Source organism: Corapipo altera, unplaced genomic scaffold, assembly GCF_003945725.1.
Source record: "Corapipo altera isolate COAL_440 unplaced genomic scaffold, ASM394572v1 23, whole genome shotgun sequence".
Classification (NCBI taxonomy): domain Eukaryota; kingdom Metazoa; phylum Chordata; class Aves; order Passeriformes; family Pipridae; genus Corapipo; species Corapipo altera.
In genome coordinates this window covers 9702359-9722351 of record NW_020884878.1, presented here as the reverse complement: position 1 = coordinate 9722351, position 19993 = coordinate 9702359, and the positions used below count along the sequence as shown (strand labels likewise).

General features: G+C 37.1%; 1 long non-coding RNA gene across 1 annotated transcript in view; it reads left to right on the top strand.

Moving 5' to 3' along the window:
• LOC113944458 overlaps window positions 1-19993 on the top strand; it is a 165799-nt gene that overhangs the window by 97168 nt on the left and 48638 nt on the right. The window contains exon 3 of the long non-coding RNA XR_003526696.1: window positions 1066-1185. This is a non-coding gene — a long non-coding RNA (uncharacterized LOC113944458). The remainder of the gene's footprint in view (window positions 1-1065; window positions 1186-19993) is intronic.

The window sequence follows — 19993 nt, the reverse complement described above, 5'->3', positions numbered from 1 at the left end:
GTTGTTGAACAGCTTATTTGTTTCAAAAACATACTTGGGGCTACCCTAAAACTAATAACATTTTTAGGCCAAAGTGGTAAAAAATGTATTAATTTATTTTGCTCAGAATTCCAAGCTGGTATCTTGATGAACTTCACGAAGTTTTTCCCATCCCAGTTCCTGAGTCTCTTAAGGTCCCCGTATATTGAAATGTGGCTTGGTATCTGTTGTAACCATCATTCCCTTAAAATAGACATATGTTAGCCTTGTTTCTAGTCATCAGGGACATTCTCTGACTGCTGCAGTTTTTCCCAGGTGACAGGCAGTAACCTCAGAGTCATGTTGAACGCCTCTCTGAACAACCAAAGGAGCCACTTACATTTGAGTATGTCCAGGCTGTGGGCAGCTCCTGGCCTACTGCTCCCCTACTGATGGTTGCCCCTCTCCTTTGCAGACTGTACAAAACACAAAGGTCCAGAAGCAGGCTTTGCCTGTGAAGATAAAGGGAAAAAGGTATTTAACCTTTCCAGTGCTAGTTCTTCTTCTCTGCTCGTCAACACACTCATGTTTTCACTGCAGCTTATTTTTGCAGGCTCATGGACCTGTAGAATCCCTCTTTATGAAGGCTTTGAGCATCAGATCATTTTGGCTTTCCTGATTTTGTTGAAAACATGCAGTTGTAATTGTTTTATTCCCTCTTCTTGCTTCCATTCCTTGTACATTCACTTTTTGCATTTTAGCCCTTATCAGTGTCATCAGACTTCCTAAGCCAGCTGACAGTTCTCTTTTTACCTGTTTCTGAGATCAAGAAGTGTTTTGCCTGTTAAAAACACCCTATAAATAACATCTTCTGTAATCTTTTTCCTATAACTGGATAGACTGTAAAAGAGGAAACAATCTGAAAGAGAAAATTTCAGTAAAAGCAATCTGTTTGATAAAATCATAATAAAATGCAAAAGTTATTAACAGAAACTGTGGGGCAACAGTCTTTATCAAAAAATATTTTACTGATGTTGATAAATTGAAATATTTTTTCTTGGTCAGTATCTGTTCTTTGTTAATCTCTTCTTTCCCCACTATCCATAGGGAATGAATACCATGTAACCAGACAGCCATAAACCTTCTGCTGCAGACCACTGACAGGAGCCTATAGACCACCAGTTTGGGAAACCTCTGCTTTACACTTCTAAATGATTCAACATTTGTGTAAGTCAGACACATTCTGGTATTATGTAACAAAATAATTCTATAGCCATGTTCATTGTAACGCTAAGAGGCTCAGACACTGTACAAACTGTTTACTTTTGCAAATTTTCTCTCTAATAATTAGGTGATAGAAAGTGAAAGTGTATGTGAATTCTAGATATGTCCTTAAAATGTGCATGAAAAGCTATGTGCTGTTTACAGTCTGTTAAAGAAATCCTTGCCACAGTGACACATGTGGTTACAAGGTTTGAGCTGGGGATTTTTTTGTTTGTTTTTTTTTTTTTTTTTGTATGAAACAATATTGCTAAACAACTAAGGTCCTATTATACTGGTATTTAAGGTAAGGCTCAGCTATTCTTACTTAATAATGCAACTGAAGTGTAGAAAATACTGAGTTGACAAACACTCAGAAAATATTTTATTGTCCTAACCAACTTGAGTATTTCAGGCAAAGACGAATACTGGTATTTGACCTTCCTCTGTTGCTCTGCCCTTTTATTACTTCAGAATGAGAGATACTGTGGAAATGCTAAAGTATTACAAGAGGGAAACAATTTGACTAATGTAGGTTGAAGTGTTTTATGAATGGAAACTGAAACACAAGCTATAGAGAAATTACTTAAGTCACTACTGAGATGCATCCATCTCTGGTAATGCATAAAAGTTAATTAACAGTGTAGAGAACTGGAGGCAATTCAGAGAGAAACATTATTAGAGGAGGATGTACAAAGAAAGTGAAATGTCTTTCAGTTTACTGACTAAGGATAGATGAATATCTGCAAATGTCCATAAATGACCTTGACAGCAAGGAGACAGAATCTGTTTGGAGATGTTCTTTGGGGTGCTCAGTCTGTGGGAGTAATAGGATAAAAGAACAGGTGATCAGGTTGTGATGTGAAAGATTAAGGCCTTTTCCATTCTAATATCTGGCAGCTATTGAAGGCTGCCACCATAAAGCCCATAAAAGCAGAAAAGAAAACGTTTTTACTGATTGAACATATCATATATGGCCACCTAATGTAGATTGTGGTTTTCTGTTGTACATATAGCAACTGCAAGTGGAGAACAGAAAAAGCCACTGAGTACTGGATACATTTCAAGACAAGGAAGAATAAAGCCATTGTTTTGTGTATTTAAAGCTAAACTAGAAACTACTGCTTCAAGTATTTTGAGAACAGTCCTGCTCTCACAAGGAGAAGGACTTAATAATCTTAATAAATCCTTTTAGACTGTATTTCTTGTTATAGGATGATAGGGTTTCATAGTGCCAGCCCTGGATAGGCTCAAAAAAGTTATTAACCCCATGCATCTATTTGCACAGACTTTACTGTTTTCATTCTGGGTTTTTCTTTGTAGGGACACTTGTGCATAGAACACTTGGGGGAAAATAAGTGCTCAATCTGTGCCTGCTCCTGATAGCTGAATTCTCCTATCCTGAGTTTTCTTACTGTTTTCTAGATGGATTTGGGATATGGAGTTGGCGAACAGTTACAGGCTACTACTGGTGTAATCAAGGAGAGCTAGGATGGAAGAAAAGCCTCAAATCTCCCTTGATTGCATGTATTCTGCTGCCACTTTCTTCTCTCCTAGATTTTTCAGAATTTTCCCTTGTTGTAGGTTCTCCATGCATGTTATATGAGTTCTCGTATCACTGTCAGTATTATGGGACTTTAAAGCTTTAGCCCTATTTCTTCTACTCAAATGGTAAAATGAAATGGATCTCTGCATATTTATTCAGGTTAAGAATTACTAATATTATGAAAAATCATTTCTATTCCATGATCAATTAGTCCAGAAGCTCTCTTTCTCTGTTGATATCCAGAATGAAGATGTAATAGTGCTACCTCTTATTTTGAATGGTATAGGTGAAACTCAGTAATTAGCCAACCCGTGCTGTTTAAAAAAAAATAAATTGCAAAGATATGACCTTGCTCCTTGCTTGTTTGAACTGAATCCTTGCTGTGTGCCTCATTGACTAACCAGGCATTCAAACAGTTCACATACAACTCGCTGATGGTTTGATGCGTGACTGAGCTCTACAGATGAAGGTCCAACAGAATTCCTGGGAAAGTGAGCTCTGTAGCAACTGGAAGCAAAGCTGTATTAGCTGGATCCTTTCACTTAGCCATTGCCCTAGACTGCGTGAGCTGGCAGTCAGCTGGGAAAAGGAGATAGAAATATCTTCTTGAAAATATTTCTACTCAAACGAGTGAGGGTATAGATCTCCTAGTTACACCAGAGTAAAAATAAAACAAGAGTGAGAGACAGGAGGTAGTATAAAACCAGCAATTTGAGTTATTGTCGCAAGGGAGCATTACACATGGCATCCCATAATGCATGAGTTAATCATAACAACATTCTTTGAAATGAAGCAGAAAAGTAAAGAATATGACAAGACTTATATTCAAATGCAATAAAATCTTATTTGAAAGTTGTTTACATTTTAAAGAGTAGTAAATTACGGGTAGGTGAAACTGGTCTGTGAAAATTCAAGGAACTTGACAGAATTCATCCATACAGTGAAATTAATTTGAGGCTGGTTTTAACAGCTGGTATATTTTCCTCCATAAGGTGTCTACTGATTGCAGCAGGCTCCCCCTTGCTGGAGACTGAGCTCTCTGCAGCAGCCCTTAAGAAAGCAGTGCTGGCAAACCAGGCTCAGACATAATGAGGGAGCTTAACTCTCTTTGCACCTTATATAGTTCCTTCATTGGCATAATTTAGAGAAGTAGTGGGGGAGCACAATTACTGCACTGTTACCTGGACTCTGCAGCAGCACGACAGATTATCACCAATACCTGTGACACCCAAGGTAGACCCTCCCAGCAATGTTCCCTACTACTTCTGACAAGAATATCTTCACTTTGGCAGGCTGTTTTACTCAGCAAAAAGGGGCCAAGTGGGGCTCCCTGTGGGACGTCCCATCCTTGTGCTAATCTAGAAGTAACCAGGAAAGAGAGAACCAGGAGGAAAGACAAGATCCATAAAATAAATGAGGTGAGGAAGAAAAGCATTAAAACAACAGAGACAAAGCAATTAAAGCAAAGCAAAAAAAATAAGGACAGAGGGGCAAATCCACTCTCTTGTTCAGGTACATCCCTGGGGCTTCAGCAGTGCATCCCTGACTGTAATGGATATCCTTGTGGAGCTAAGGCATTCCCTGAAACATGACTTTTGTCATGATGCATGAGAACACCTTCTAAAAAGCAATTGCGTGATGCATGCTACCCAACCTTCCTTGAAAAATTGAGACCTTACTGTTGATATGGGTCATGACATGGTTATGGGTCCTAAGTGCTAAGAGTTACATATACCCTTGGAATTAATTTGGCCATTGTGTACCAAAATCTAATTTATTTCCTCATCATCTCCCAACCATTAAATTGCTAGAGCTGAGTTGTATAAATGCTTTAAAGAAAGACAGCTTCTAGTCACTAAGGAATATTGCAGAAAATTTGCCTTCCAAGCATGGTTATGTGACGCCCACTTATTTTAATTAGACTTTAGCTCTCAAAGTCCCACTTTACCTAAGTGGCATGATCCCTGAAACACAGTAGAGATCTGTGATAGCAAATGCAATCTATCTACTCCTTTCAGCAGTGACTTCGCCTTTAATATTATGTCTCTCAGGCATGTGAGCCCCAAGCAGCTACTTGCAGTGTTGTCTATTATTAGTGCTTACTCAGAATAGGCCTTGTTCTCTGAGAAGTGCAAGAAATGTCTGTGTAAGCATTGCATAGCTTTAATTCTCCTACAGAAGAGTGGTCCTCTGGGAGGAAAGTCAAATAAACATCAGCCTAAACTGTACTCCAGGTAGCTGAAAACCAGGAACAGGACCAAACCCAATTATTCACAAAGTGATGCTGATGTTAGTCTTTTCCCAGGAAGATACACCAAGCACAGACAATTTTTTTTTAAAGTAAGTAAATTTCAACTAATTAAAGGTTTCCCTTCCTTCTAGTCTTGCTTGAGAACTTTTTGCTGCATTGAAGTCTTCGGCAAGCATGAGAAAGGTGTAGGGATTACATCCATTAACTCCTCTACCCCTGCAGCCAACTGCCTCTTCTTCCTATAATTTCTGGGGTGTGTGCTCTTGCAGAATATGGAGACCTATTTGGCCAGGCACTGAATGAATACAATTTCAGTGTACAAACCAAAAAAGAAAGCCAAATTGTACATTTGTCATATCCTAAAAGGATGACTTGTGTATATAGGTGGCAACAATCCGTTTCTGTTTTTTGGTCCAGCATTTCTGCACTTCTAACTGAGCAGACCAAACAATTTGTTTCCATGTAATCATGGCAAGCCTACAGGAAATTCCTGATAATTGTGTTATGCTTTGTTACGATGATGAATTACTGCATATGTTTCTGCCATACTCATTAGTCTTACTTTGCAGTCTTCACCCTGCATGTGCAGAGATAAATTGGACACTGAGACTAAAAAGCAGTGTCCTCATGAGCCATATTGGTTTAAGGTCACCTTTTTTATCTTGCTTTCTGACATCAGCTGCTCTTTTGATTATGAAAATGGGAGACATCATATGTTTTTCTCTCATTGTCTGATTTAGAGACTGAATACTTTATAGGAAATGCCATCCCCTAGTAAAAAAAGCAGAAATTAATTCCAAGAATAAGTACCTTACAAAAAAACAACAACAAAAAATCCAATCCTACATATAGATAAAACAGTCTTGGAGCAAAAAGGAAATGTGGGCTCTGCCTGGAGAGAAGAGATATAGCTGATAAAAATTCAGGAGTATATAGATTGGTACGGGAACTTGAATAAAGCTGTTTAGGGAAAGGGAATAAGCAAGGCAATAATTGAATGATACAACCCATAGTGAGCATTTGCAGCAGTTTGTTTTACTGAGTGGATTGTTTACTTCTCAGAGCAGTCACTGCAGTCAAGCAGGAAAAGAAATGCAGTCGAGCATCTGCTACATGTCTTCTTTCTCTCAGTGGACACTACTTTTTTTGCCAGAGATGACACATACACACAAGAGGTACGTTGGGAAGAAGCTCAGAGAATTTACTCGGTCATCTGGCAATATCTAATCTAAAAGAATAGATAGATAGATAATCTAAAAGAATAGAATAGATAGAACCACCTAATGGACAACCTGTGCTTGACATTTGCCACGGTCAATTCCTACAAAAATACTGCAGTGGAGGAGTTAAAATGAGACTAAATGCACAAAGACCACATGAGTAATAAGATTTTCAGAACTTTTTTAGGGAATTTGGTTTAGGGAACTGATTTTTATAGAATATTGGGCCATTGGCAAAATTACTGTTTTTTGCTTAGATTCTCTTAATAAAAGGCAACCTCTCTTTTGTCAAAAATAGACTGTCAGAAGCTGGATATGCGTTTCTATGTAGGTAGGCTGTCTCATCGCTTCATGGGTCTTTTGTTTCCTGATGTCTCAATTTATCCAAATTGTGGTGATTTTGCAGTAAGAGGGTCAGCACCAAAATGTCTGAATATACCTAAATGCTCAAAGGTTAGTAGCTGATGCCATCTCTGCCCCAAGATTCTGCAGCACAGGCCAGTTCCAGCTTGGAGTGCAGCCAAGTTTGCCATCTACTGAGCTTGCATGAATAAACTGAGAGGTGTAAATTTTTAGTTCAAATGCTATCCAGTGATAATGCATCTAGATGGCTTGAAAACCCGAGGTGACACAAAATGTGGAGTTAACTTATGACCATCTAAAGCTTTTCATATTGTTATGCCTTAAAATGACCCTTAAGCCCAAAATCATTCTTCTGTAACCCTTTTGAAAGTATTTACTGGTGCTTTCTGCTTGACTGGTTCTGAAGACAGAGTATGCAACACATCCTTGTACTCTTAAGGAATATATATGAATGAGCTTGTGCTATGTTTTTCTTCTGTTAGTCTCCTGAATAATAGGAAGGAAACCATCATAAGCCATTTCTTAAGAGTGCTGCATATACTGTGGCAATAACATGGCCTTTCCAGGTATAGCTGTTCAAACTCCTAAATTTCCAGAGATTCAGCTGGAAACTGAGATACCTGAATTTATTACATAGAAGTCTGTTTGTGGCCTAGAGGCTTGATTCAGTCCCTCCTCCACAGGAACTGCTAGCATTTCAGATGCCCTAGAGTATGCCAGGCACCTTGACAGCTCTGGGAGACTTATTGCCAGCAGGACAGGCAGGTTATGCTGTTCATCTCAAATGGCATGGGCTCCCTCTGTGTGGGCAATGGATTGAGCCCTCAGTATCAAAGCCCTTATTAGAGTCAATATTAAGATCAGGATTGGAGTCACTGGAGCTGAGGGAGTGATTCAGCTCAGCAGCTGCTGGATCCCTTGGTTGGAGTGAACTGCATCGTGCTCTAGGTTGCACTGGCTGGATTTCTGCTGGTGGTAGCAGAAGGATGAACAGTGGATTAACTTGTGTGTGCCTCCATGTAGATAACCGTGTTTAGATAGCCTAAACACAAAAATATTTTGAATGGTCAGGAATTAATTTTTAGAATTTGAAAAGATAATGGCAGAAGCTTTCTTCCAGAACTAATACAGAGCAAGCAGAGCACCTATAAGGTTTAAAGGTCTCATGGGTAAATATTTGTCCTGTGGAAGGTTATAAGGGGAAACAGTTCTTTACCTGGTATACAAAAATTAACATATAAGACAGACCAACTAACAAATTACCTTTGTAGGTTACTAAAGGAAATAAGATGGTTTTAAAATGCTAGAAGACTCACTAATGATTGGTGGAAGGTTGGCAGAAGCTGAACTGGAACTAGACAGCATCATCACAGTTTTTGACTGCTCTCATCCCAGTAGCTTTGTCGGGCATTTTCCATGATTGCCCATTCCTCATTAATGAAGAGCTAAGAGGGAAAAGGTGTGCTCTTTCTTTCAGTAATAGATTTTCCAGGGAGTAAAGGCTGAGCTTTATGTGCTGTTTCTCTGCTACAGGGATGGCCTTGTTGTACTGAAGACAGAGGTGCAGTAGCATTCACATGTGCAAAATTTAATTACTCTGATTTATCAAGCAATTATTTTTCCTACTAGTTTTATTTAACTGTGGGAGATCTCATCCTTTCTTTGAGCGTAATGAGTGCATTTGCTCCAGGAGGCAATTTGCTATTTACAGATGAATTCTCTTTAACACTGACTTTGCCTTTATTTTTCATTTTCAAATGAAATTACATTCTCAATTTGTTAGTAAATTTGAGTAGTAAATTTCTTAGTATATGAGAACATTGAATTCTTTATTGCAAGATGACAGAGCTTCTGTAGAAAAGTGATTTCCATCCAAACCTTCCTTTTAAAAATAATGATAATCCATACTGGTGGAAAATGAAAATTTTGAGTTTGAACCAGCAGGCTGGAGAAGGTCTTGTATGCAGAGTTTCTATTTCCTGCATGAGAGCACTTAACTTCTAATCTATAACATAAATTATAATCACCACTTCCATTTTTCAGCCATTTAAGTTAATTAAGGAGTCTTTTGTTTCCAAAATACTTGATATAAATGCCAAAGTATAAGAGATGGTTTGAATCTCTAAGTGTCTGACTTGCACTAGCTTTTAATGCACAGTTTCAGCAAGGGGACACCATGTCATCTTGTTACTATTACCTCTGATTAGCACGGTGCTTACTGTATTTACTTGTGATTCTCACTCCCATTCAGAAGCATCTAACTCTTCCTTGCATCATGAGAAGAGCTTGTTTGCACTATCTGTCTCTGGTTTCTCCTGAAGGGTCAGATAAATTAAGGGAGATGATTCTTATTCTGAAAATATGGGCTCAGTGGAGAAGGGGGTTAATTAGGTTGTCCTGCTTCTGCTGTCCTGGGAATAAAGGCAAGAGCCTTTAAAAAGAATCATTACTGATGAACCCTCAGTCACAGAATGGTTGGGCTTATATCAGTCTCAAGATGTGAATTGCATATGTCAAAACTTCAGATTTTTGTGGTGAGGGTCTGGAATCTGACAACAACCCTCACTGGGCTGCGGAATATGATTCCTTCTGGTTTTGCCTCCATTCCCTGTCTTTCTATGCGCACCAAACATTTTCCAGTATTTTGTCTGTGTTATTAAAGTCTATTCCATTGCAAACTTCTCTTTTCCTCATTTTTAATGTTATATTATCTATTCTAAAATATTGTGCTAAATAGGTCTTTATAATTTCCAATTCATGTGGAGCATCTCATTATGTTCCCCTTTTTACCGAGCCACCTTCTACTTTTTTGCATCACTGCTCATCACATACATATAGGGTGCCATCTTACAGAGACTGTAACTCAGCTTTTCACTGGATGTATTTCTCACACTCTTAATAGCAGAAAACAGTCTCATTTTCATTAGAAAAACTATCTAATTGGAACAAAAATAATTTGGATACATCAGAAAAAAAATCCATGTGGATCATGACAAGAGAGAAAATTCTCTTCACATGGGTTTTTCTTGTTTTCATTCTTGAATGCTTCAGAGTTTTCACTTGATTCATGATAATAAGATGCACTTCATGTAGTTGAAATCTAGAATTCACAGGATCTTACAGAGTCACAGGAGGCTGAGGTTAGAAGAGGCCTCTGGTGACTGTGCAGTCCAAATCCCTTCTCAAAGCAGGGTCAACTACAGCAGGTTGCTCAGGGTTGAAGATTCTATAACTCCTCTGGGCAATATGCTGCAGTATTCAACCTCTGTAAAAGTAAAAGAGTTTTTTTCTGAAGTTTGAACAGAATTTCTTGTATTTTAGTTTGAGACCACTGCTTCTTGTCCCTTCTGAGCCTCCTGTATCATATTGTTGTTCAACACTGTGAGTGAAAAATTCAGTAGTCACTTTAATAGCACCCTGAGTGACTTTTTAATTAATCTATTTGTAATGCCCAGATAGTAAGTCCAGAATAAAACATTAGAACCAGGTAGCTTAATCTCCTTCAGAAAAAAAAATCATAAAGTCACTGTCAGTAATGTCTGTATAAAGCCAAATAATTATCTGTTGCAATACAATATATTTCATAGGAAGGGCTTCTATCTTCACATGCAACTAGAAGAAATTAAGAATCTACAACATCCTCTGATGATTTGTTTTAGTAGTTATCTGCCTTTACGCAAAAACAGAGAGAAAAAACCTGGTAAGTGCACAGAAAATAAAACAAGAAGACACCCCACTTAACCTCAAGGTGTGTCATTTATGCCTAAGCCTTTTTTGATAGGTGTTTGCCTGACTTTTGCCATGGTAAACTCCAGTGATGGAGACTGGCTGATTTTGTGGACAACTTTGGTGGTCCAAAAGTTTTCCTAGGGCCTGGCTTTGAATTTTCTGTGTTGATATTTATGTGTGAAATTTCTTGCTTTGTCCCTAATGTTCATGAAGAATTGCTTAGTCTCTTCCTTACAGGTACTCTTTGCACATCTGAAAACTTCTAGATTTTCTTTCAGATTTCTATCCTTTGGATTATATGACCCATTCAACCCTTCTCAAAAAACATGTTATTGAATTCTGTCATTCTTTCTGCTCTCTTAACTTCTTTCATATGCTGAGGAGCAGTGCTTTTAACTGAAACCTACTCCAGTAGATGCTGCACCAGCTCTTACAGACAGCCTTTCATTTAGGCAGTATGTTTGCTTTCGGCAGTGTTATTGGCATGTGCTCAGATCTGATCCACTTTAATCCTCAGATCTTTTACAGCAGAGCAGATCTGTCGTTCCCTATCCTCTGTTTGTGTAGTGTAATCTAAGTGTATAGCTTTACTTTCTTTTTTCCCCTCTAATATGAATCCTGGTTTTGCAGGAGAGTTCTCTAACCTGCTAGGATTATTTGGAGTTTTAGTCCTAGACCTTTCAGGGCTTGAAACTTCTTTGATTCTGGTATGATTGCCATATTTAACAAGTATATTGTATCTATAATGTCATGAAAGTGATTTATGAAAATGTTATAATAGAAGATTCTGCAATGTTTTATTTAAAATATCCTTTCATTTTCAGTGGAATAGTCCAAAACAGCTGTCGATGGAACTTCCATCTCCAAAAGTCATTGAGTATTTGTTAAACCAGGGCAACCTAACACAGAAAAGTTAAGTATATATTTACCATACTTCTTTTGTGTTCTTCCTTGACACCTGCTAGGGGCTTCTGTCAGAGAAAGGATACTTAACTCAGTGAAGTTTAATTTTGACTTATAGAATCATAATATCATTTACGATGGAAAAGACCTTTAAGATCATTAAGTCCAATCATCAACCCAGCACTGAAAAGCCCACCACTAAACCATGTTCCCAGGTGCCACATTCACATGTTTTTTAAATGCTTCCAAGGTCTGCCCACTTTCCTGGGCAGACTGTTCCAGTGCTTGACAAGGACAACCCTTTCAGTGAAGAAATTTTCCCCACCATCCAATCTAAACCTCCCCTGGTACAAGGCCGTTTCCTCTCATCCTGTTGCTTGTTACTTGGGAGAAGAGACCAATGCCCACCTGGCTATGATCTCCCTTCAGGTAGTTGTAGAGAGCAATAAGTTCCCCACTGAGCCTCCTTTTCTCCAGACTAAACACCCCCAGCTCCCTCAGCTGCTCCTCAGAAGACTTGTGCTCCAGATCCTTCACCCGCTTTGTTGCACTTCCTTGGTCTCACTCCATCACCTCAATGTCTTTTTTGTAGTGAGGGGCCCAGAGCTGAACACAGGAGTTCAGGTATGGCCTCACCAGTGCTGAGTACAGGGAAACAATCTGCTGGTCCTGCTGGCCTCACTATTCCTCATACAAGCCAGGATGACACTGGCCTTCTTGACCACCTGGGCACACTGCTGGCTTGTGTCCAGCTGGGTGTTGACCAGCACCCCCAGGTCCTTTCCACTGGGCAGTTTCCCAGCCACTCTGCCCCATCTGTAGCACTGCAGGGGGTTGTTGTGACCCAAGTGCAGGACCCGGCACTTGGCCTTGTTGAACCTCCTAGTGTTGGCCTCGGCTCATCAATCCAGCCTGTCCAGATCGCTCTGCAGAGCCTTCCCACCCTCCAGCAGAACAACACTCTACCTCAACCTGGTGTCATCTTTTGAGCAACAACTCCACTTGTGACAGGTTATTTTTGTCTATTTTTCACTGTTACATCTTAACAATTCTGATCCCATAAAAAGAATTAGATTAATTTATATGATTTGGTATTGAAAGGTCCATGCTGGCAGTCACTTATGACTTTTCTAACTTTTAGGTGTTTGTGAATGGTTGGTTTGACTCTTTGTTCCAGGATTTTTCTCGAAACTTAAAGTAGGCTGAGTGGTTTTCTCTCCTCTAGCCTATCCCCCCTCTCTTTTCCTTTTTTTATAATTAGATGTAGGAGTAGCCTTTCCAGTTTTGTGGAACCTTATTTATTTTTGACAAGTTTTCAAAAGATAATCATTTATCATCCCTGGGATAAAAGGCTGGGTGAATGAAAATACCTACAGAGAATTTCCAGTGAGTCTATCTTAAAACTTCTCATTTACCTGTTTTCCAATCTGCTTGTCACTGTTCTGTTTTTATTACTCATCTCTACCTCTGCAGCTCATTTTCTCAGCTCATGAGATCACATTGACATTTTTAGTGAAGACAGAAGCAAAGATGTCATTAACACTGTGACCTTCTCAAGATTCCTGTTGAGGAGTAGATCAGCATTTTTCTTAATATTCTAATACTTATAACATAAATATGGAGTATTTTCTCCTATATTTTACTTTCTCAAAAGTTATGTTTTGCCTTTCTCATTATATCCCTAGGCTGTTGATACTCCAGGATCAGGATACTTTGTGCCTATGAATTGTCCTTCCTTTAATTTGTTCCTTTTGGTTTTGTTTGTTTTAACAGCACTACCAGCTCTCCCCAATTCCTTTTCCACTTTTTACTGACATTATGTAAAAATCTAGCATATCCACTTCGAAATGTTTATTGCACTCTGTCCTAAGCTCCATGATTTATGATGTTTGTGTTCTTCTTTCTAACCATCTGAGGCCTGTGAGTTCTGTCATCTATTTCATGGTCACTCTCACAGGTTGCTTTGTAGCTGCACATTCTCAACCAATTCTTTCAGGCTGTCCAGAAAGATAGTCAGAAGACCTTCTCCTTTACTTGCTTTCTTCACCTTTTATAGAAATAGATATGTCAACATATGAATTTGCTGCCAATTTGTTCATACTACCTTCCTTTCCCAGTGGTTGTCTGGATGATGAAAGAGTCCACCTCAAATCTGTCCTGTGTTATTCATGTTTTTGCTGTTGCCCAGAAAATGCCTTATTCACCTCATCTTTGTGACCAGATCCAAAACATGACCGTATCCTTTTACCTTCGATGTTTTAGCAGGTTATTATTCCTTTGTCTCCTGGGATTCAGAATAGTATCAATATACCCTTGAAACACAGAGAAACATGTCCTTTGTTTTATTTTTCACTGAGAGCTGAACATGATATAGAGACTTATTTCTACTAAATAATTAAATTAGGTAGTATTGCAGTGTTCAATTAAGCAGTATTGCAGCTGGTACCTTCTGAATCAAATTATCTGTTGGTATAACTCAAATGACTTCAATAGGGTTTCTTCAGCACAGGATAACCTATAGTTCCCCCTTGAAAATAAACAAAAATATATGTGTTTTCCTAAAATCTGAAGTTAAGTTTTGATTTGAATTTAAGAAATCACAAAACATTTGTGACACATTTTCTGACCCATGTAATTATTACTTTAAATGTTATATCCAGGGTGGTTCATAGGCCATAAATAGTAGTATTTCAGAGGAAAATAAACAGGATTATAAGAGCAAAGGCAAAGCGCAGAACAAAGAGAATAACTTTTCAGATTTTGTGCACACTACATTACAAGGCAGTGAGGATTTCCCTTTTATATGATTAATTTAGATTTTATTAACTAAGTTCTTCTGCAACACCACAGTCAATTTTTCATCATTAATGTAGAAGTCAAAAATAAAGTTCTTTCTAAAGATGAATGGAGAAGAAAATATAGTATTATTGACTTTCTTATATGATGGACTTATGAAATGAAAATAATATAGAAATTCCTTAGACTGTGACAGGAAATACAAATCATGTGAATGGAAAGGCTGTTGCACTGAAATAAAGACATTTTGGAAGATAATGGGTTCACTACAAAAGGGTCTTCTGTTAAGTATTTCCTATAATTCTGTTATAGGAAGAACAAGAGACAGGCAAAGATACATGTGGATACATCATGTTTTAATACACTGGTAGCTTAAGATGTATTAGGGCTGTAGGCAAACTGAATGCAGTGAGGGCTGGAAGAATGGAAAATTCCTTGTCCAACCTGGAGTACTGTTTGTACTGTCTCCTGTTTAGTACAAAACCAAAACAAACCAAGAAAAACCTACATAACTGAATTACTGATGCTTTCATTCTGATTTAACTTGTTTAGCTAAAGGGGAAAGATTATTCAGCCACAGTAATTAAAGGCATAATACCTAGAAAGATCAATCAGATGTGTCTTCTGGGTCTTAAATGTGATCAGGAAAGGTCTACTAAGTTGTGCAAAGGTGAGTTTGTTTCTCTTACCTTTATACTGTTTCAAATAAATTTTCTTGAGAAGAGGGCATGGTGCCAGGGAGAACATTTTATGGCTTAAGGTGATCTGTTGACTGGAAGTCTCAGGAACATATGGAAAGGATGACCTAGGAATTAGCACTTAACCATGGCTTTGAAACAGGTATTCGCACTCAGTGCTGGTGTCTGGGTTTGTGGGTTTGCACAGCATCATGGGTTTGTGCAAAGAATTATAGATAAAGATTCTTTCTTTAAATTCAGTGAGCTGATCTCAAAGATATTTCTCAATGAATGCAAGAGATTAACTTTAGTAATGACAGTAGGCCTGAACACACAACCACTTGTATTCCCTTGTATTATTCTATATGGAAATTGCTAAGTGTGTCTTGCTGTCAACAAAGGGGAAAAAAAAAAAGCCTTTGTTTTCCTGTAAAACCTTCCCCCCTGCCCTTCTTTTTTTATTTTAATAAAATTTGGGGCTATAATAAGAAGAAAAAGGGACAGGCAGAAAATTCTGGCAATGCTTTTCTTAGAATTGTTTTTTTTTACACTTCTAATCTGAGATATAGATTACCAACATCAAAAAATGAAAAAATAGGGAAAATTTCTCAAAGCTCATGCAACTGTAGCAAAATTTCCAGTGCCTGCAAAAGCATCACCCCAGATAGAAGTGCATTTGAGATAGGCATTCACCTTTTTATGTGGAAGTAATTGGTTCATACTGTTTAAAACTTAACAGCATAAAAATGATGTCTCACTTGAATTCACAGAAGTTGATCTCAAAAAGCATGTTGGCAGAGCAGCAGATACCAAAATTGAAAACATCTTTGGAAATTCCATTTTAGAGCACTTGAATAAAGCCCTCCTCTATGTTAAATCTTTGTCCCTGTTCTTTTTATCTAAAGCACATCTTGTGCCTCATGTGCACTGGAAATCAAATCCAGGAATTACATAATTTGCTCCAAGAGGAATGAGTGGCTGCCTTAAGGGGTCATCTCCTGTTCCACTACTTCACAATAAATCTGAATGAATTCCTGTTTCAATGAAAGTGGTCACTAGAGGGAAATAGAACAGAATTTAATCTCTAAATTTTAATGCTGAAACAGGAAAACTTACAGTCAGCATTCCAAAAGTGCTTTTGGTATATCTGCCCTACTTTACAATAGTTTAGAAGCTCTTGTATTTCCTTAAGTTGAGCAATTAGTATTTCTTTTTTTTTATTCTTTTATGCAAAAACCTGAAAAAAACTCTATAATCATTTTTGAAGGCATAGGAAATATCAGACTTGAGAAAAAAAAATATGATGAATTGGTTATAATTTCCTCCAGCATAGGCCAAAAAACCTGTTAAAATGAAATTTGCATGTTGCCTTATTCTGTGTATCATGCCCGTCTGGTGGAAAACCACCCAGTTTTCAAGCTTTTGATGGGCAAGGCATCTGTGTTGTGTGTTGAGTTTGACTATGCCTAATATTGGCTCTAGGACTGTTAGATTGATAGAACGTATTTTTTTAAGAGTTATTTCTTTTTTTTTTTGCTTCGGAAAGCCATATCAGCATTTTTAACTTTTCTTGCTTCTTATCTAATAGGTATTCTCTTATGATTTATTAAGAGGTATAGAACATGTATTCTGTTAAAACTGTAGAGAAATCAAGTGCTGTAACAATGAAATATTGTATAAAAGAATAGAGAAATATCTATGCAGATTCTTGTGGAATTTTTATGTGTTTGCTGCATATAAATTAGTCCTATAACTTCACCAAGGAGAGACAAGAATAAATAAGTTCTTAGAGCAGAAAAAGCTGAAGTTTTAAATAACTTGCTGAAGGACAAAGCTCAAAAAAATGATAGCAAAAGAAAAAGTGGAAAAATATCTATTTTCTTGGGTTTACTTATGAATACCACTGTTGTTTATGACATATATGTATTTGAAAGTGTAAAGTTTATGAAATGAACAGCATTCTAAGAAATGGGCATATTGGAGGAAACCTTTCTGTAAATTTGATTATAACTGAGGCCCTGGATTTCATTGCAAAACTTTGTGAAATTACACTAAAGAATAAGTTATTAAGAAAATTTTGCATTACAGTATAAATGAGAAAAGAATTTGCTTTATTTTGTTCAGCTTGAAATAGTTTAATTCAGAAATATAATTCTTCATAATGATCACCCATGCAATGGTGTTGTACTTTATGAGAATAGGTTGGAAAAAGTTTGTACAGTAGGTGTTTAGAAAAAGAAATAGAATGTAATAGACCAAATAAATTACAGAACTAGATAATTGTTCCTGGTATGTGTGTATACCTGTTAAATTATTCCTCAGTCTAATTTATTTCTCAGTCTATGAAACAAAATACATTTTCATGAAAATATTCCTAGTTGTTTCTCTCCATCTTCATGAGCATATGTATGATAAATTAAATTAAAAAAAAACCCCAAACATAAACAACAAAGCACTGGAAAAACATTAAAGTTGCAAAGAAAAAAAAACACCCAACCTTGAATATAGAAGACTGTTGAAAGAACGTTTAAACACCCAGTATACTACACTTCCTGATAACCTCAAAGATGACTGTTTAGCTTGCAACTTGCTGTGCTTCATATTAGGGCTGCATTTAGCAGCTAATACTTCATCATAAATGGGACCTTCCTCATAGATAATTAATCCACTAAAATATGGTAATTATACCATTTAAACAACAACAAAAAAAGATAGATCCTTCAGTTCTTCCTTCCTTCCCCCCCCAACCTCACTTGAATATATTAGAAGCTGTAATTTATTAAACATATTGAATTTCAAAATATATGGACAAACGTTGTTCCATTTTTTGTAGTTTATCTGTGAAAAAATTACTTAGTCTTTATTTTGTGCTGAGTTTCACATATATTTTTAAGATCATAAGGAAATGCTGTATTGTGGAAATAATATATGAAAATGGTATTCAAAACTGCTACACCCATGGCTGTCTTAAGGTAGTGTATGCAAATAATAGGCTGTCACTGACTGACTTGGAGGATCTTAAGTCTATTTTGAGGACTTTAAGACTATTTGATGGCAGCTGTTTGATAGAATAAGTACTCGACATATCATTCAAAAAACTTAGCAGCGAATAATATGATTATCTAAAACTAACTGCAGAAAAAAATATATGCAGTTAGAAGGAAATAAGCCTTTGCAGACCAGAAGAACTTTAATGACTATGTCTTCACTGGAGATAATTTTTTTCTTCACAGAATATAAATATCTTTTTATCCAGTATTAAGTGTTATAAGAGAGAGGCAAACTCACACGTGAAGTGTGGAAATTATGTTTTTATTAAAAAGTGTAGCCTTTAAACATATATCTTTTAGTACAAAGTCATTCAAAATTTATGGAACTGTTTGAGTTTTCCAGCAGGCCTAGGAATGTGTCTGCAAAACAAAATCTATTAGAAGTGATTTCGTGCAACACTCCTTGTGCACCAAGATGGCCAAACCCCCCTTCACTGCCAAGAAGCCTTACCTTGTTCAAACCACCAGAACAGAGATGAGGGGCCTCCTCAGAAGGGGTCACTGCCCAGGGGCTGCTGATGGAGAGAGGCAGATAATATTCAGCTATGGAATTACTGTGGGACACTGAACCTGGGTCATCCTCTATGGTATCTTTGCTGAGTTAAGTTTTTCTAAAACCCTCAGCCATAATATTCACAGAGCCCTGGTCCTAATGTTTCCCATAAATTTCAGGCTCATAATGGCATTACAAGCTAATTCAGGGGTTCTATGTGCATTTTCAAGCAGCTGAAACTATCTAGCCTTTGACCATTGTCCTTCTCTAAATAATTCATCTTTATGGTATGCAACTAAAAATATATTGTCCATTAGATCTGCTGTGTTAAAAGCAAAGAAACAAGTCTTTTCTTTCCTTATGCTAAGAATTGCCAATCAGACTCTAACAAGACAGCTTATAGAAGAAACTATTTTCCAGCATTTGTAGGAGAAAAATAAATAAAAAAGGAATAAGACATTATCAACTGTAAAGTTAAATACAATGTTTAGAAAAATACTGTATTAGCACAAGAAGTTAATTCTTTAACATAAAATGGCAATAGAAAAGCTTGAGCTTTTATAGCTCTTTGAACCCAGTTGCTAAAATATTCTGCGAAATTTAACTATTTAGGAGTATTTGTAATTCAAAACAACTCTTGGTTAAAATGTTCATGTTACTGAAGGCTGCTCAGCAACAGGACCTTATGATGGAGAGTAGAGAAAAATACATTACTCAGTTGAAACTATAGAAATTATTTTATGTAGTTAGAAGGCAATTTCCTGAGTTGGATTTTGTCCAAGGTTCTGCATTTGTCACCTGAAGCTTATGGGAAAAACCACAGGATCTTTCATGAGTACAAGTTACTGTGACCTTTGCTTTAATGCCTCAGGACAGAAGATTCAGAGTAGCCTCTCTTGACAAAGTGCTGGTACAGTACAGCTATGTGTAACAGTACTACTTCTTCATTCCTCACCTGTCTTAAGTTTCTGATTTTGTTAGTCTTGGATAAACAAAAGAGATATTCTTAAAAAAACCCAGAATAAATATAAAAGAAATCTGGTAGACTAGAGTCAAGCAGTGTTGCTTTTCAGTGGAGATTATGAGTTCGCAGACCTAGAAAAGCTGTTTTGTAATGTATATGGTACCAGTATTTCCAAAATTGAAATTTTCCTTCCTGACTTCATGAAATGATCGCGGTCTTTAAAATTTTCTAGGGCAAACATGCAAAGCACCATGCCAGAACCCAGTGTTATCAGATTCCAAGGATGAGGATAGAAGTACAAACTAAAGACCAAACAACAGAATATTCTATAGGAATAAGAAAGAGCAAAACAAGCAAATGGCAGTCTGTAAGTGGCCTGAAAAACAAAAACATTTTTATGAATATAATTGTTTGACTTTAGACAGTGTTTTCCATTGTAGATTGCAAAACATTTTATTAATTTTAATGAAAACATGACAGTGTCTTTTTGTGGGAAGTAAATATTATGTCTGTTTTGCATATGGGTAGTGATGATTCCAGCTCTCCTCTTCAAATACTGCTCTCAACTACTCCCTTCAAAAGCTGCTAGTTGAAACAAAATTGAGCTGTGATGATGGAAAAAATAACCAGGTTTTTGGACTGAAATCCTTTGAACCTTTCCAGATTATTTTTTATATGACAGTCACAGGAGTATGCTTACACAGTGAGATTGCTCATTGTGTCTGGTTAAGCCATGTTAATTAGAAACAGGACTACAGACTCATTGTGCTATTATATTCCTCT